This window comes from Triticum aestivum, chromosome 2A (genome assembly GCF_018294505.1).
Source record: "Triticum aestivum cultivar Chinese Spring chromosome 2A, IWGSC CS RefSeq v2.1, whole genome shotgun sequence".
Lineage (NCBI taxonomy): Eukaryota > Viridiplantae > Streptophyta > Magnoliopsida > Poales > Poaceae > Triticum > Triticum aestivum.
The window spans coordinates 267,229,191-267,246,179 of NC_057797.1; positions in this window are offsets into that span (position 1 = coordinate 267,229,191).

Below are 16,989 nucleotides of genomic sequence, written 5' to 3' on the forward strand. Positions count from 1 at the left end.
AACTTGGCCAAGGCAGGTCGGCCAAGCAATGCATGGTAAGGGCTCTCCAGGTCCACCACTTCAAACCAGATCGCTTCCCGGCGGAAATGCTCCTTGTCCCCAAAAAGTACATCAATCTTGATCTTGCCAATGGGGGCGCAGGACAGGCCGGGTACGATGCCATGGAACACAGTCCGAGTAGGCATGAGTTGCTTCATCTTGACATTCAGCTTCTCCATGGTGTCACGGTACAGGATGTTGATGCTGCTCCCGCCGTCTATCAGCACGCGGGAGAATCGGGTAGCGCGTCTATCCGTTGCAAGGGTGGCATCCAAAACCAACGCATAAGATCCGGGAGACGGCATCACCTCTGGGTGGTCGGTCTGGCTCCAGCTGATAGGTTTTTCTGACCAATGCATGTGCTCGGTGGGGTTGGCAGCAACCATGCTGACTTCTTGGTGCTCTCGGCGTTTGCTGCGCCGGTCTTCGGGCTGACTTGTAAAGATGATATAGGCGGCATGCTCCTCGGGGAACTCATCGTGCACGGCTCCGACTGCGGGCTGAGCGGCCGACAGCTGCGGAGCCAGAGGCGGCGGACCAGCAGGCGGAGGCGGTGCGAGCCCTTCGCCTTTAGAGATTCAGGTGAGCTAGTGGCACTTCCGGGTCGTGTGGTTGGACGGCTTCGCGCCGCTGTGGAACTTGCACGGGGCATTGAGAGTCTGCTGATAGGAGAAGGCCGGCTGCCAAGCCGGCTTGCCGCCCCTCTGCTTCTTGGGTGCGGGCCGCGCTTCAGGCTGCTCGTCTTCGACTGTGGCCACCTGCCGACTGGTGGAGGGCGGCACCGGGCCCTTGCGCTTGTGGTCGTTGTGGTGGGGGCATCGGCCGGAGTCCCTAGCCGGCGTCTTGGGCGCCAGGTTGAGTACCTTTCCGGACGCGTCTACCCGGAGTTTGGTCTTCATCGAGGAGTCGGCGGTGGCGTACTTGTCCGCTATGATCAGAAGCTCGTCGAGGGTAGTCGGCTCATCGCAGAGGAGCTTGTGCTTGAGGAGGGTGCCTTCTCGGCAACCGGCTGTGAAGTATTCTATGGTTTGCACCTCGTGCACCCCTTCGCAAGAGTTGCGGAGCTCGGCCCAATGCGTGAGGTAGTCGCGAGTGGACTCGGCGGGGCCTTGTACGCACAAGGAGAGCTGTCTGGGCTTGGGAGCCCGCTTGTAGGTGCTGGTGAAGTTGCAGACGAAGGCTTCTGTGAAGTCTAGCCAGCTGTTGATGTTGTATGGCTTGAGGCTGTTGAGCCAGGTCCGCGCCGTGCCCTGCAGCATGAGGGGCACGTACTTCACGGCAACGCGCCGTTGGCTATGCTAACCACCGTGGAGTAGTCGATCAACCAATCTTCCGGCTTCACAGAGCCATTGTACTTGGGCGTGTCTCTTGGGAGCGAGAATCCTTTGGGGAAATGCTCGTCGCGGATGCGGGGGCCGAAGCAAGGCGGGCCGACATCCTCTTCTTCTTCTAGCTCCAGGGATCGCGCTAGGCGGTCGATCCGATGGTGGGCGTCGTTCTCGCCGACTCCTTCGCGGCGACCTAGCCGGCCGCTGAGAGTCGGATGCGCAACAGGCGGCGGGGTGGGATATCTCTCTCCACAGGGCCGGGGCGGAGGCGGGTTTCCCCGCCACTCCACGGCCCGGGGGTGGCCTTCTGCGTCTCGCTCGATGGAGATTCGGGTTCGGCTTCGGCTGGCAGCCGGTTCTTTCTCGCGCCGCGCGTGGGCGTCGGCTTCGTGCCGCTGTGCGGCTGCATCGATCAGCTGCTGGATACGTCGGGTCATGTGGGGGAGTTCTTCGGTCCCTAGTCCATCTAGCTCGTCTACGGCCACCTGGGCGGCGCGCAGGTTCTCGAGTGGAGTAGCGTAGACAGGGCGGTCGACTCCTAGCGTATCGGCGACGACATCGCGGTGCTGTCTGACAACGCTGGCCCGGCTAGGCCCGCCTGGGGGTGGTGTGCCAAAGGCGGCGCGGTCGGCCTCGCATCGGTGGGCCTCAGCGAGGCATCTCATGGAAACCAACTTCCGGCCCTCTGCGAGGAGGGCAAGGCGGCGAGCTTCCAGTTCTTCAGCGTCGGCATCGGCCGGGAGGGGGATGGACAAGTCGTGGACCGCCGCATGTGGGGCGTCGTGGGCGCTCTCGTCAGAAGCGCCGCCGTGGCCGATGACCATCACCTCGGTGGTGATAGCGTCGCAGCCATCAGCCCGGGGAAGCGGGTCGTTGTAGATCGCGACGTTGGTGGGGAACGTGTCGAGTGAGGCCGTGTCGGAGTCGACAGGCATCGGATCGGTGGAGCCAACCGACTCCAAGTCCACGACAGGCTCGCCGGAGACGTGGAGCTGGCCGAGGAGGTTGACAAGGTGGTCGTTGCCCGCGTCGGAGGCGAGCTCGTCAGATATGAGAGTCTTGTCAAGGAGATCGGCGAGGCTGCTCGCCGCACAGATGTTGGTGACGCCTTGTAGCGCGTCGTGGCAAGCGCCATCGGGCGTGCCGGGCTGGCTACGCTCGCGGGGGAGGAAGAGGGTTCCTGTCCAGAACAGTTCTCCGGACGGCAGTGCACCTCGCCCCACGGTGGGCGCCAAATGTCGGGTGGTAGGTGCGACATATGCCAACGGGTGGCTTATCATTGTGGGAGCCAGTAAGACGTCGCCGGTGCCTGGAAACGGGATGAGGCGAAGAGATGCACGCCGGCGAATCTTACCCAGCTTCGGGGCTCTCCGTGGAGATAACACCCCTACTGCTGCTCTGTGGGGTCTCCGCATGGTCACTAGATGAACAAGTACCTACACGGTGCTCCTTGAGCTGTTTGGCGAGAGGAGGAAGAAGGGCACGGCTTGCTCTCTTCTCCTCCCTATGTGGTGTCTGAGACTAGCAGGGATTGATCTCCCTTTGCATGGATGCCCCGGGGGGTTTATATAGGCCTACCCCCCGGGGGTACAATGGTAATCCGGCTGGGCGCGGGGCCCAGCCGTCTGTGTCTATGCTCTCCGGCTTCTGTGCCGGCTGCTGGGGCCCGCCGGCTAGTGGGTCCCGCCGGCTGCCAGCTCCTTGGTCGACAGGCAGGCCCCGCTGTCAGGGCCTTGTCGGCGGCTGGTTACTGTTGCTCAATCTTGGTGGCGAGGGCTTCGCCGAAGTCGGCGTGGCTACAGTGCCGCCGCCCGGTGGGCGATCACTGTAGCCCCACCGCGTCTTGTCTCCTTAATGGGGCGTCTTCTTCGAGGGAGGTGGCAAGCCGGCTGTGGGGAGCCGGCTCTATCTTGGGCTGACTGGGGGAGGTCTGGCCGCCTTCGGGTGTCTCTCTGCCCGAAGGGGCCCACCGCCCGTGGGCCGTACTGGTAGCCCGTCGTGGATGACATCAGGGTCAACGTGGCAACAGTGCTGCGCCGGACGGGTCATGGCCACCCGTACGGCACACTGTGCCAGGCGTGCTCCGGGATTCGGGGGTGGCAGGCTTCACTGTAGCCACGCCCCGTCACATCGCCGTTATGTGGATGCAGACTTCGAGGGTACGATCTTGACCGCTTTATGGGAGCCGGCTTCTTGGAGTCGGCCTTCTCGCGGCCGGCTTCTCGGAGCCGGCCCTCCCGCGGCTTTTCTTCATGAGGGCTGAAGTCGGGCCGCCTTCCGATAGCCGGCCTGGAGACAGCCGGCAAGGGGAAGGCGGCCCTGTGTCTTGGATTCTTGAGGGCCGAATCGGCTCGTAATTTTTTCAGAAGGGCCAGGGGGAGCCGGCTAGGCTACCCATGGTTATTTACTCCGACAGGGCCGATTCCTGGTCATGTACGTACACGCCCCGTATTCGGATGAGCGCAGAAGTACCAGGAGCTATATAGTAGCCCCACTCTCAAACTCCTATGGCTAAGTGAAAGTGTTAAAGCAATATAGTCCGATTGCCTCGTTCGCTACGCTATCACCTCCTTAATGGACCAAGACGTTGGATCAAGTGTGGATATGCATCTTTTGCGAACACCCCCGCATTATATGCATGGGGGCGGAAGCCGATGACTGCAAACTTTCAGGTTATATACATATATACATAAACGGCCGCACAGGAGGCGTCATAGTACTTTCGGGCAAAAGTATAAATACAACCTTGATTAATTCAGAAAAACATTGTTTGTACAATGGGACTACATGTCACTGGAAAATAATATTCTTCGAGCACTGAGCCTCTATCGAACGAGTGCCTTCAAGGACTTCTTCAAAGTAGTGCTCGGCAGCCGCTCGGCATATGGCCGAACCCTATGCCGCAACAGTGGTGGCCTCCATCTCCGCCTAGTATGTTTTGACACGGGCAAGGGCCATCCGCGCACCTTCTATGCACGCCAATCTCTTTACAGCATCGATGTGTGGCACAGCATCAAGGAATTGTTGAACTAAGCTAATGTAGCTATTCGGCCTTGGCCCTCCCGGCCACAGATGATCCACAATGGACCTCATGGCAAGTCCAGACAACCTATGGAGCTTGGCCCAACCAGTCAATCGCTCATTCAGCAGCAGCGGACGGACTGGAACGTGAAACTGTTACCAGAACAGCTTTTCCACTTCGGGACCTTTCTGATCCTTGAAGTACTCAGCTGCATCAGCAGCACTTGCAGCCAAATTCATGTACGCAACAAGAAGGGCTTCCTAGACACGATATCTGCATCTTGATTCAGCTCCTCCTTCATCGCTCTAATTTTGGAGCGGGCTTCCTTGGCAGCCACCTGGGCCTTCTCCAGATCCGTCGCCTTCGCCCTGTTTTCTTCTTCAAGAAGCTGGTAACGGTCAGCAGCATCTTTTAACTCTACAGCCATCTTGGCTATTTTTTCCTTGCTCTCGCAATGCACGGCCTGTTCGGCCCTTAACTCTTCGGCCGCCTTTAAAGCGGCCGCATTGCTACTCCTTGCTTGCTCCTTGGCTCGGGCAAGCTCCGCCCGAAGGGTCTCCACGATGGCAGCTCCATCTACAGTCACAACATATTAAAGATACTGGCATCATGCTGCCCTTATTATGTGACGATCACCAGAAAAATCACTCACCCTGTGCCTCGTCAGGCCGCTTGTTGACAAGCACGATGTCGGCATCTGCCGCATCCAGTTGTCGCCTTAGTTCGACAAACCCATCAGTCTGGCTAGCCACCGGAGCTTCAACCACCTGCACATAAAAGTAGTCTGGTTATTACCTGGGACTATGATCCTCTCTTTGCCGCCGTTCTCAACGACAACCAGAGTCTCAGGGGCTACTATCTGCATGGGCATACCTAACGTATGCGGTACTGTTAAAAGCATACATTATTTCACGTACCTCGAAGCCTTTCAGCAGACTCATAAAAGCTTCATGCAACTCGCTTTCAGCGGATGAAATCGTTTCAATTACCATACCCATTAGCGTACGATGCGCTTCCGAGATGGCAGCTTGCCTCAGAAGATCCTTCAGCGCTTCCGACCACACACTATACGGACCCTTGCTGTCGCTCTCCTTAGGAGCTGAATACTGGGGATTCCGGGCAGCCAAAGGGTTATCCTCTGGCCCTAGTACCCTTCGCGACGACACTTCAAGGTCGCCCGCTTCTTGAGCTGGGGAGTCCGAGGGAGGCGTTTCGCTCTCCATCATCTCCGAAAGAAGATCCCCCGAAGATGAACTCTGTAGAGAAGGGCTGCAATCCGGACTACAATTTATAAGCATCGGTTATTGTCTTCGGAAGAAAGGTAGGATATCTTCACTATTAAGTACTTTTTGATTACTTACAGCTCGGTAGAGGGCTGATCCCCGCGCGGACATTGTGCGGCAAGAATACCCTCCGAGGCAGGACCCTCTGGCTGAGATTTCTTCTCCCGTTTGGAAACCTTAGTTTCTGGATCTTCAGAGGTAGTCCTCTTCCTTCCTCGGGGAGAGAGAATGTGAGATTCTTCCCCTGTGTTATCCTCCCTCGCGGAGGCACTCATTCCCTCGGTTGGAATAGGTAGCGAAGGAGGCCCGCTTTCGCCCTCTTTATTCCCCCCTTCATCTTCCTTTGAGGGCACTAGACAAGGTGTTGGCTGGAGCATCTTTTCCAGCACCGGATTGTCCAAGCCCTCAAGAAGGGGGGACGAACACCGGATCATCTTCGCCTTTGTTATCCAGTCCTGGTCAAAGAGCGATTCTTCATAATGATGTCATGATAAATAAAAGGACAATGTGTTCAGCCATGGGATTACTTACTTGGGCAGCGGGGCGGTTGCAGCTTAGGCCCACGTCCTCGATGGTGTCCGGACACTCTATTTGGGGTCCGAAGAACGATTTATATCTCCTCGTGCATCATGCCAAGGAAATGCTGAATAGTGCGCGGTCCTTCCGGGTTGAATTCCCACATGCGGAGGGGTCGGCGTTTGCAAGGCTGGACTCAACGAACCAGCATAACTTGCATTACCATAACCAGACTAAAGTGTCCCTCAAAGAGATCTCAGATACGGCTCTGCAGTACTGGCACGTCCTTGGCTGGACCCCAGCTCAGACCTCTGCTGATCCATGCCATCAGTTGTGGTGGGGGGGCCCGAGCGAAAGGTGGGGGCAGCTACCCATTTGGCACTTCGGGGAGCTGTGATGTAAAACCACTCCCGCTGCCACAATCTGGACACCTCTGGAAAGGAACCCTTTGCCATGGAGTGTCATCAATTTTGCTTATTAAAGCACCTCCGCACGCTGCATACTGCCCCTCGACCGTCTTCGGCTTCACATCGAAGGTCTTGAGCCACATGCCGAAGTGAGGGGTAATGTGGAGGAAGGCCTCACATACGACAATGAATGATGAGATGTGAAGAAGGGAATCCAGGGCCAGATCATGAAAATTCACCCGTAATAAACCATAAGACCCCTAACAAAGGGATCCAGAGCGAGGCCTAGCCCTCGGAGGAAGTGGGAGACGAACACAACGCTTTCGTTGAGTTCGGGAGTAGGGACGACCTGCCCTTGGGCGGGCAGCCTATGCGAAATTTCGGCAGTCAGATATCTGGCCTCCCTCAACTTCTTGATGTCCTCCTCCGTGACGGAGGAAGGCATCCACCGGCCTTGAAGGCTGGATTCGGACATGATTGAAGGTCCGAAGCACCTGACCTGAGCTCTGGGTGTTAGAACTCGAGACGGGGGAAGGATTAGATTGAGTGCGCGCGGGGGAGGGGGGGCGAAGAAAAAGCCTTGTCCCTTTATAAAGAGGGTGAATATTAGGTGTCCTCCTCGTAGCCGTTGAGACTTACCTAAGATCTAGGAGTCATACCAATAGGCACGGTTGGGTTACCCACATTTGTATTGATGAGAATCCCATGATAAGGGGAACACGATCTCTGCTTTGACAAGACGTGTCAAGAAACCACCTCGCGTTATGTGCGGGGCTGGTTAAAGAAAAACGGTTCGAATAATGACCGGGTCGAGGCATGATGTCATATTGTCAAAAGGTGTCAGCAGATTAGATTTGTGGAAATATTATTCTCTCTACGGTGCGATGTGGAACTTATTTTGCAGGGTCGGACACTATCCTTGTATTCAAACTCTTCTGTGGTGTATTCGGAGGAGGAACCCGCCTTGCAATGCCGAAGACAACACCGCGCGCCAGACTCATCGTCATTGAAGCCTGGTTCAGGGGCTACTGAGGGAGTCCTGGATTAGGAGGTCTCCGGACAGCCGGACTATATCCTTTGGCCGGACTGTTGGACTATGAAGATACAAGATTGAAGACTTCGTCCCGTGTCCGGATGGGACTCTACTTGGCGTGGAAGGCAAGCTAGGCAATACAGATATGTATATCTCCTCCTTTGTAACCGACCTTGTGTAACCCTAGCCCCCTCCGGTGTCTATATAAACCGGAGGGTTTTAGTCTGTAGGAAAACATACAATCATACCATAGTCTAGCTTCTAGGGTTTAGCCTCTCTGATCTCGTGTTAGATCTACTCTTGTAATACTCATATCATCAAGAACAATCAAGCAGGATGTAGGGTTTTACCTCCATCAGGAGGGCCCAAAACCTGGGTAAACATTGTGCCCCCTACCTCCTGTTACCATCCGCCTTAGACGCACAGTTCGAGACCCCCTACCCAAGATCCGCCGGTTTTGACACCGACACTCCATGCGACGGCTAGCTCTAGTTGATCTAACTAGAACTAACTATTGATTGGATCTATGTGATGTGGCAACTTCATACTACTACCGATGCTGGCTATACTACTACGGCACTAACACTCCAAGAAGTGAGTCGAAAACCATTTAGAAATTGAGATTATGACATGCATATGCAAATGTACCATTCATTACATACAACAAGTCATCAACACACATCGACAACGAGGATACATGTTGGATTATAGATTAGTTCCAACAAAACATTCTAGTAAATAATAAAGTTTTCATCACACAACAAATAACAAGCAATGAAATGAACTTCAGCTCAACCACTCCTCGGTGCTGGAAACACTTGCTTTGAACCAGAAGAGTTTCTCTGGGAAGGGCCAGCTAATGTCAATCTCGAGATCAATGCAGGACTGACTATCCAGGCTGAAGCGGCCTATTTCATGACCCATATTGTGATAGCCACGGTAGGGAAGCATAGCAATGCCCGAGGTATAGATACAATTGCTTCTCATAACTGGTAGTAACGTTGTGTCAACAGCAACTGGATCGCCCTTCACCATGATTGGATAGTTTTGTCCAAGGAAGAGCGAGTTTCCTATCAATACTAAACCACCGAGAAGGTGTTGGCGCTAGCACAGTAGTACCCATCCCGAATACCCTGCAATGGATGTTGGAATAGGTCCGGAGAGTGCGACCATGGGAGACAACACCTGCTTCCTTAGTCACATCAGCGGTGCCCTGTATACAGACAAGAAGAGGTGATCCATCACAATAGGTTGCCATGCGCCACTGAGTACTCCTATACGGGTCCTCATGCTCGTGATCATTAGCATCGTTGTCTCCCCCTTGGTTATAAAATTTTTCAAGTATAGGTGGTGGAATGTTCACAGGACCTTGGAAACACAAGAAGGTTAATTAGTAAAGGGAAACTAGCTAACCCGCATGCATGTGGATGAAACAATTATAATTATGGTGGAAGACAAACGTACCGAAAGCATCAGGATTCCATGCAAAAACAGTGCCACGAGAGGTGCAACAAACACAAGACCCTCATATTGAATTCCATCACAATACTCATCCTTGTATACAAACTGATTTTGAGCAATATCCATCCAGTCAAACTATGAAGGAAGGCAACAAGCTTGTTGAAGATAGAAACAACTACATATTCATTAAATCCCAAGAGCGGCCAGGAACTTGACAAATTGCTATCTTATGTAGACGAAAGTCACAATGGCCGTAGTTGAAAGTACAGTCATAACCGGTGTGCTCAACCTCTGGGCAGTATGAGATTTTTGGAAGTGGAACCCAATGACAAGTGTACACATTCAGAAGTTCCCACTCGCAGTTGGACCCAATATAAACAACCCAATCTCCATTTGCACCTGCCCAAGCCTTACCCTCAAGCAATGACATCTTAACATCACACGTATCATTATCAAGCGGCACCAAATTACACAAGGAGAGGCCTCCGTTGTCCGCGTGCCAGTGAGCAGGGTCACCGTGAAGAAGATAGGGAGATCAAACCGCTCCTGGACCCTTGGGTTCGTTGTAATGATGTTATTAGTTGACTCGAGAATGGTGTTGAATGAACCTGCCATGCTAGCCGAGGTGATGACGTCGCACCGATCAATGAGTTCCTCCACCACGTTATCATTCAGATCGGGGCAAGAATAACAGGGCCGTTTCCGGTCTATTCCCTCCATGGAGAAGACGATCGAGCAATGGCAGAAGGAAGGGTGAAGGCAAATGGAGGAGGGAGGAAGAGCGTGCGACAGTAGTTCCAAATCGAGAGGGAAAGGCGAAGAGTCGGTGGATGTTTGCCATGGTACACGAAGAGGCACCTCGGCCTACATAGACGTCCATTTGGAAATTGTACAAAAGGACTCGCCGTTGTCTCACTGACATGTGGGAACGGGACCACATGTCAACGAAGAGGCTAGTGGGGAGCGGACGCTTGCCACAGAGGTCACACACTCACGACAAGGCCGTCCTGTCAGACCTAGCACCCGCGCGGGATGGCTTCCGTCCCCCACATGAGCGAAGCCACTTGGCACCCCACACGATTGGTCCACCATGCCGCTAGGCCAACTCAAGCGCGTGCAGCTCGGACGCGCGCTCGCTCAGCCCCCTTTCCCTTGATGCCCCGGAGATACCCAACCACGGCTACGTGTTTTGCGCACCCGGCGGCCGGATTCGGAGCGGATCCGGTCGGGCTTGAGCTCGCCCGGTTGTGGGAGGCCTCGCCGTGCCATGGACCAGCCAGGCACTAGGCCGGAAGGCCCCGGCAAGGCCGCATGCAGGTACTGACTCCTCCTCTAGCCGCTCAGATCTACATCATCGGTAGTCCGCCGGCAGATACATGAATGGCGGTCGGTCGGGCTCGGTGCTGGCCCAAAAGCTCGTCGGCGCGCCGTTGCCAGTCATTACATGCGATGATGGCCCAAAGAAGGTCTTGCGCCACGTGTCTACAAGCCGGAACATCCCGGATGAGTGTGCATCAAATGCTCAACCGATGGGGTATGTGCTACTTTAGCTTCAGTTGTGCTCTCGGATTAGACTTGCTGTGCTAACTTAAAATTTTATTGTGTAGAATGGATGCAAGTTTTGGTATTGGGAAGAAGAGTACATCGATATATTGATAGAGCGCAATTTAGTAGATGTTGTAGCACTTTTAGCTAGCATAGAGGCTAGAGATGAGACTAGTGCACTTGTTGATAGAATAGAGGCTAGACATGAGACTAGATGCGAGGAAGCAACGTCTAATTCTTTACACTCGAAGAAGAAAGAAGCACGCAAGATCGAGACTCCGTAGATCAACAATAAATGCATCGAGAAGGCACTAATCCAACTTACAGGAGCAGTTATGGAAGTTGGATATCTTCTAAAATGTATTCTTGGGGTTCTTGTTTTCTTTGGTCTTGCTTTTCTAGTCAAATTCTGGAGATGTATTTCCATGTACCAAAAATCAATGATGAAAAAAAGATATGCGTTTGCAAAGAAAAATGTACGCAGCCGGGATGCATCCGCGCGTTGGGCGCACGGCCACCACATCCGAGAAATGGCCCGGACAAAATCCGGGCAAAACGGAGGTCCGTTAGGGGTGGTGCGTTGGAGTTGGCCTTACAAGTGGGACCGTAGTTGAGGAAACCGACTAGTATCGGCAAGCCCCCACCTCGCCCGCCGCGCGATGGCTGAGTTAGAGAAACGACGAGGTTGAAGAGATAGATGTAGCATGGACTCCAAGAAATATGGTGTCAGATGGAAGTCGTGCTGGTGGCGTGTGCCGTACTGCTAGACGTGAATGCTTGATCTGGCCCATGCCACCCTACTATATATCGAGGATTCGAGGTGTTGCTACGTACAGCAAACACATTAACATATGGCCCACCTCACACTGTGGCCAAATTTCCTGGAGTCTGTGCTAGGTTAAAAAGTGTTCTTTGTGAGGGTGGGTGGCTGGTCTCAAGTTTAATAACTTGTTGTATTACGTATACATAGACATAGAGATAGTGCAACTGTTTTGAAAGTTTGAACCCAAACATCAGAATGCAGTTTCTACTCGACTCATCCGAGGACCTAGGATGATGGGATTCACTGCTACAGTAAAAACTCCCGCCCGACGCGCGAAGCATGTGAAGCTAGTACAAATAGTAGTAGTACTATTGTTGATTGGACTCATCCGATAACCTGTTGCAGTGCACGTACAATTATGTATTCGGAAAATATTTTTTTGCCTCATCGCGGCACCCACTCAGAGAAGCGACTCGAAAGTCATTCATAAATTTAGTAAGTTTATCACAGGCATATCATTTTATTACAAACAACAGGTCATGAACCCACAACGACAACGATGATACATTCTAGTAAATACTAAAGTTTTCATTACACAACAAATAACAAGCAATGAAATGAACTTCAGCTCAACCAATCCTCCGCGTTGGAAACACTTGCTTTGAACTAGAAGTGATTCTCTGGGAAGGGGCATCTACTGTCAATCTCGAGACCAACGCAGGACTGATCATCCAGGCTGAAGCGGCCTATGTCAGGACACATATTGTGATAGCCATGGTAGGGAACCATAGAAATGTCAGAGGTATATATATAGTTGCTTCTCATAAATGGTATTAACTTTCTGTGAACAGCAGTTGGATCGCCTTTCACCATGATTGGATAGTTTTGTCCAAGGAAGAGCGAGTTTCCTCCAAGAGTATCAAAACTAAACCAGGGAGAAGGTGTTGGCGCTAGCATAGTTAGCATAGTAGTATCCATCCCGAATACCCTGCAACAGTTGTTGGAATAGGTTCGGAGAGTGCGACCATGGGAGACAACACCTGCTTCCTTAGTAACATTAGCAATGCCCTGTATATAGACAAGAAGAGGTGATCCATCGGAATAAGTTGCCAGGCGCCACTGAGTATATGGGTCCCCATGCTCGTGATCATCATCATTGTCATCTCCCCCTTGGTTATAATTTTTTTCAAATATAGGTGGTGGAATGTTCACAGGACCTTGGAAAGACAAGAAGGTTAATTAGTAAAAGGAAACTATCTAACCCGCATGCATGTGGATGACACAATTATAATTACGGTGGAAGACAAACGTACCGAAAGCATCAAGATTCCATGCAAAAAGAGTGCCACGAGTGGTAGCAGCAAACACAAGACCCTCGTATTGAATTGCATCACTGTACTCATCCGTGTATAGAAATTGTTGAGTAATATACATCGAGTCGAACCTTGAAGGACGACAGCAAGCTTATCGAAGATAGCGACAACACAACCATTCCTATAACCCCAAGAGCGGTTGGGAACTCGACAAATTGCTATGTTCTATAGACGATAGTCTCCATGATCATAGTTGAATGTACATAGCATACTGGTGTGCTCAACCTCTGGGCAGTCTGTAATTTTTGGAAGTGGAACCCGGTGACGAGTGTACACATTCGCAAGTTCTCACTCGCAGTTGTATCCAATATAAACCCAATCTCCATTTGCGCCTACCCAAGCCTTACCCTCAAGCGATGGCATCTTAACATCACACGTATCATTATCAAGCGGCATCAACTTGTACAAGGCGAGGCCTGCATCGTCCATGCGCCAGTGACCAGGTTCACGGTGAAGAAGATAGGGGAGATCAAACCGCTCCTGGACCCTTGGGTTCTTTGTAATGATGTGATTAGTTGAGTCAAGAATGGTCTTGAACAAACCTGCCATGCCAGCCGAGGAGATGATGTTGCACTGATCAATGAGTTCGTCCACCACATCAATTTTCAGATCGGGCAAGAATAACGGGGTCGTTTCCGGCCTGTTCCCTCAATGGAGAAGATGATTGAACAATGGCAGAAGGAAGGGTGAAGGCAAATGGAGGAGGGCGGAAGAGCGTGCGACAGCAGTTCCAAATCGAGAGGGAAAGGCAAAGAGTCGGTTTACGGTTGCCACGGTACACGAAGAGGCGCCCCGGGCTACATAGACGTGTGTTCGGAAATTGTACAAAAGGACTCACCGTCTTCTCACTGACATGTGGGAACGCAACCACATGTCACCGAAACATGGTGTGTAATTTCTCGTGCAAAATGCGATCTGACCGCGTTGGCCCGAGGTGCCGCATTAGTTATTTACCTTTTTTTAATGGGTGCCGTTCAGTTTTGAAGCACGACTAACTGGTACTATATGCAGAGAAAATATAAACTACTCTACCACTACTCCACCTCTAGTACTAGTAGTATAAAAAAGATATATAGGCTGGAGCTTCAACGCTTTCTTGCTAAGGGCTGCCCACTTGCTTCTCACACTATCACCCTCTCTCCAGATCTAAAAAAGACGGCCTCTCTCTCCCTCCTCACCGGTGGTCACAAATCCGCAGGGAAGAAAAGCACATGCAGCGTTGACGCACTCGTCGTCGGCAAGCGAGGTCACGCACTGACGACAAGGCCGTCCTCTCAGACCTAGCGCTCACGCGGGATGGCCTCCTTCCGCAAGCTCGCTACCGTAGTGTGTGCGGAGGACGACGACCACAAGCGAAGCCACTTCCCACCGACCCTCAGGTATGCTACCTCTTTTCGAACCATAGCCTTGTTCTATTGCCCCATCCGCCACGTCACTGCATGTTGATCTTTTTCCACTCCACCATCTTCCCAATTTGCTATCCTCTACTCTGCTGGTCACGCAGACGAAGACCTTAACTTGCACTATTAAAGGAAACCCTACTTCATGCAGACTAATCCATGTCTGGGTTGAATAAGGAAAGGAAGGGAGACTATACTGTTCAAGAGACTAGGCATCGAACCCGCATCTAGGTTGAAAAGGGAAAAATCATTAGCTAAAGAGAACAAAAATGGGACGTAATCCACATATGCTGCCTAGATATTTGTTGCTCTAGGCAACCATACCTCCCTCACCACTCTATGTGTCCGTGGAGTTACATCGTACTATTGCGCCCACTGTCCGAATGGGCCTCCCATCCTATTATTGCCACTCTTTTGTTGTTAGTATAACGCTAGCGGTCAAGTCAAGCAATGCTTCTACTAAAGTGATGCCACATTTAACTAATGTCACACTCAGTCTAGTGCCACCGATAAATTTAAGCTGTGCCACTTAATGTTAGTGGATTATTTTAGGGTTAGCTGTTGATTATTGATGTATTAAAGATTTTTCAGCTAAGGCATTCTAATGCTATTGCACAACCAGTATACCAATGATAAATCTTGTTACTACCTTCAGATTTTTGCACTGTTAATGCTTATAGATTACATACCTCGAGTTAGTTAATAATATTTAACTTGAAGGTACATGGTTTGCATGTTTTTTATACTGTCATTAGTTAATAATGCTAGTTACCTTCAAACTTTAGTATTTGGTTTAATGCTCTTGCACAGCTACTATACCAATGCTAAAACTTGTTACCTTCAAATTTTGTATTGTTAATTCTTATAGAAATCTTCTAGTGCTAGAGCTTATGGAAATCTGTTCAGTAAAACCATTGTACTGTACCCTGTAATAAAATTACTACTCTATGATTGCACTAGCCACTGGATTAGTCTATATTTGTACTATTCGAATGGTGTTGCATTAGCGTATGGACATATATAAAGTCTGGCAAGCTTTCCCAGATATGTGCTAAAGAAAACTACTACCTGTTTTTCTAAATACTAGATGTTTGGGTACTTTAAATTGAACTACGAAAACGTCTTATATTAAGGAACAGAGGGTGTAGAGTTCACTCAAATTATCCCGGTAAAGCTAGTCACACCTTTGTTAAAATTAGTGTTCATTATGTTATCGGAGGAGGTCTGTATGTTTGTCTCTAATGCTTGTCGACTACATACCTGACATCATGATGTAATGTTAAGTCATTTCCATTTGTACAGTGTCACTGAATTGTTAAGGCGGTGATAGCATTTTATTTTAGTTGAGCTGCACAAAATATGCTTAAAAGAAGAGGAATGGTCAGGAATGGCTCAATTTTTTTTAGAAAAAACTATGTATGCCTTCCTGACATCAGCCGCTGTTGCCTTATTTATTCCTTCAAACAGGTGGTTAGAAATAGTCTTGCTACCTTTTCCCATTAAGAAATTGGAATGCTTATATTTGTGAGTCTATGCTTCAACTAGTGCCACTTTTATAGTAATCACACTTTCAATATCTATGCAAACAGGGATGTTCGATTTTAGTGGAACTGCACAAAATGTCCAAATGGTTCAACATTAGGAGCATGTTTTCTTCCAAACCTTTATATCCAATTGGTAGCACTATGAGCTATTCATTACGAAGGTACATGGTTTGCTACTATCTTGCTAATCTTTTTGTACTATCATTAGATAGTAATACTAGTGGTTTGCATGTGAATTTATTGGCAGGGTGGATCTACATTGGAGGTGCAGGACAAGATTCAATGGTTGGGTGCTCAATTTTGGTTGTATCAATTTCACCTCTTCCATCACTGCGAACATGGATATCCTTGGTATGATGAAGAATATGTGCCATATTTCTGCTCTGAACGAGCAAATCAATTCAGTATGAAATTATCAAGGGCAAAACATGACTGTATCAAATTGTCCAGTGCAAAACATGACAGATGCTAAGCGGAAGAGACGTGTTTAAACCGAAAATACAAGGTGGGGTATATGTTTACTAGCTGCTTGATATTTGTGCAGACAGAAATGTCTGCCCTTTGCTACTTGGCAAACAAACAAAGTGACCACAATTTTGGTTGAACTACACAAGAGAATAATATACTCACTGCATGCAGTGCCATTTGAAAATAGCATAGAATGATGGGATAGTCACTTCATGGACTGCAGAAAACTAGTATTGTACTATTTATTGGCCAACACTAGGTGCTTCATTGCTTTGGTATGATTATACAATGGGCATCAATTTGCCTAAGTTAAAGTTTGTACTCCGAAAATAGTCTCGCCGTGTGATCGAGAGAAGACCAAATCATATTGCAGTGGATGTTCATCCATCATGTGTGGTTCATTCTCATGGTTCTAGCTGTTAGTGAAACCACTTACATTTGCATGAGGAATCGTAGACTTCACAAACAAATTTATCTTTCACTCTGTACTGAATGTTGGCCAAGAGAAGCATCCATGTTAGTAGGAAGAAGAGATGTTTTGTCTAGATCTTTGCTTTTGGATCTACATACTTGTATATGATCTGTGAATCATTGAGATGCATTCACATGTTGATCTTACTTATGGGAATCGTACTAGTTGGTTTGAATTTGGGCTACTAATGTGAACATATTGTAATGACAGGCATGTGAGTCTCGTGTGAACATTTCGAATGGATCATCTCTTACTGCTGTGCACAGCATGATCCTTATTTCTGTGTTCTCAGTGTTTACAAGTTACTAACAGTTCCTTATTTCTGTTCTCTCAAT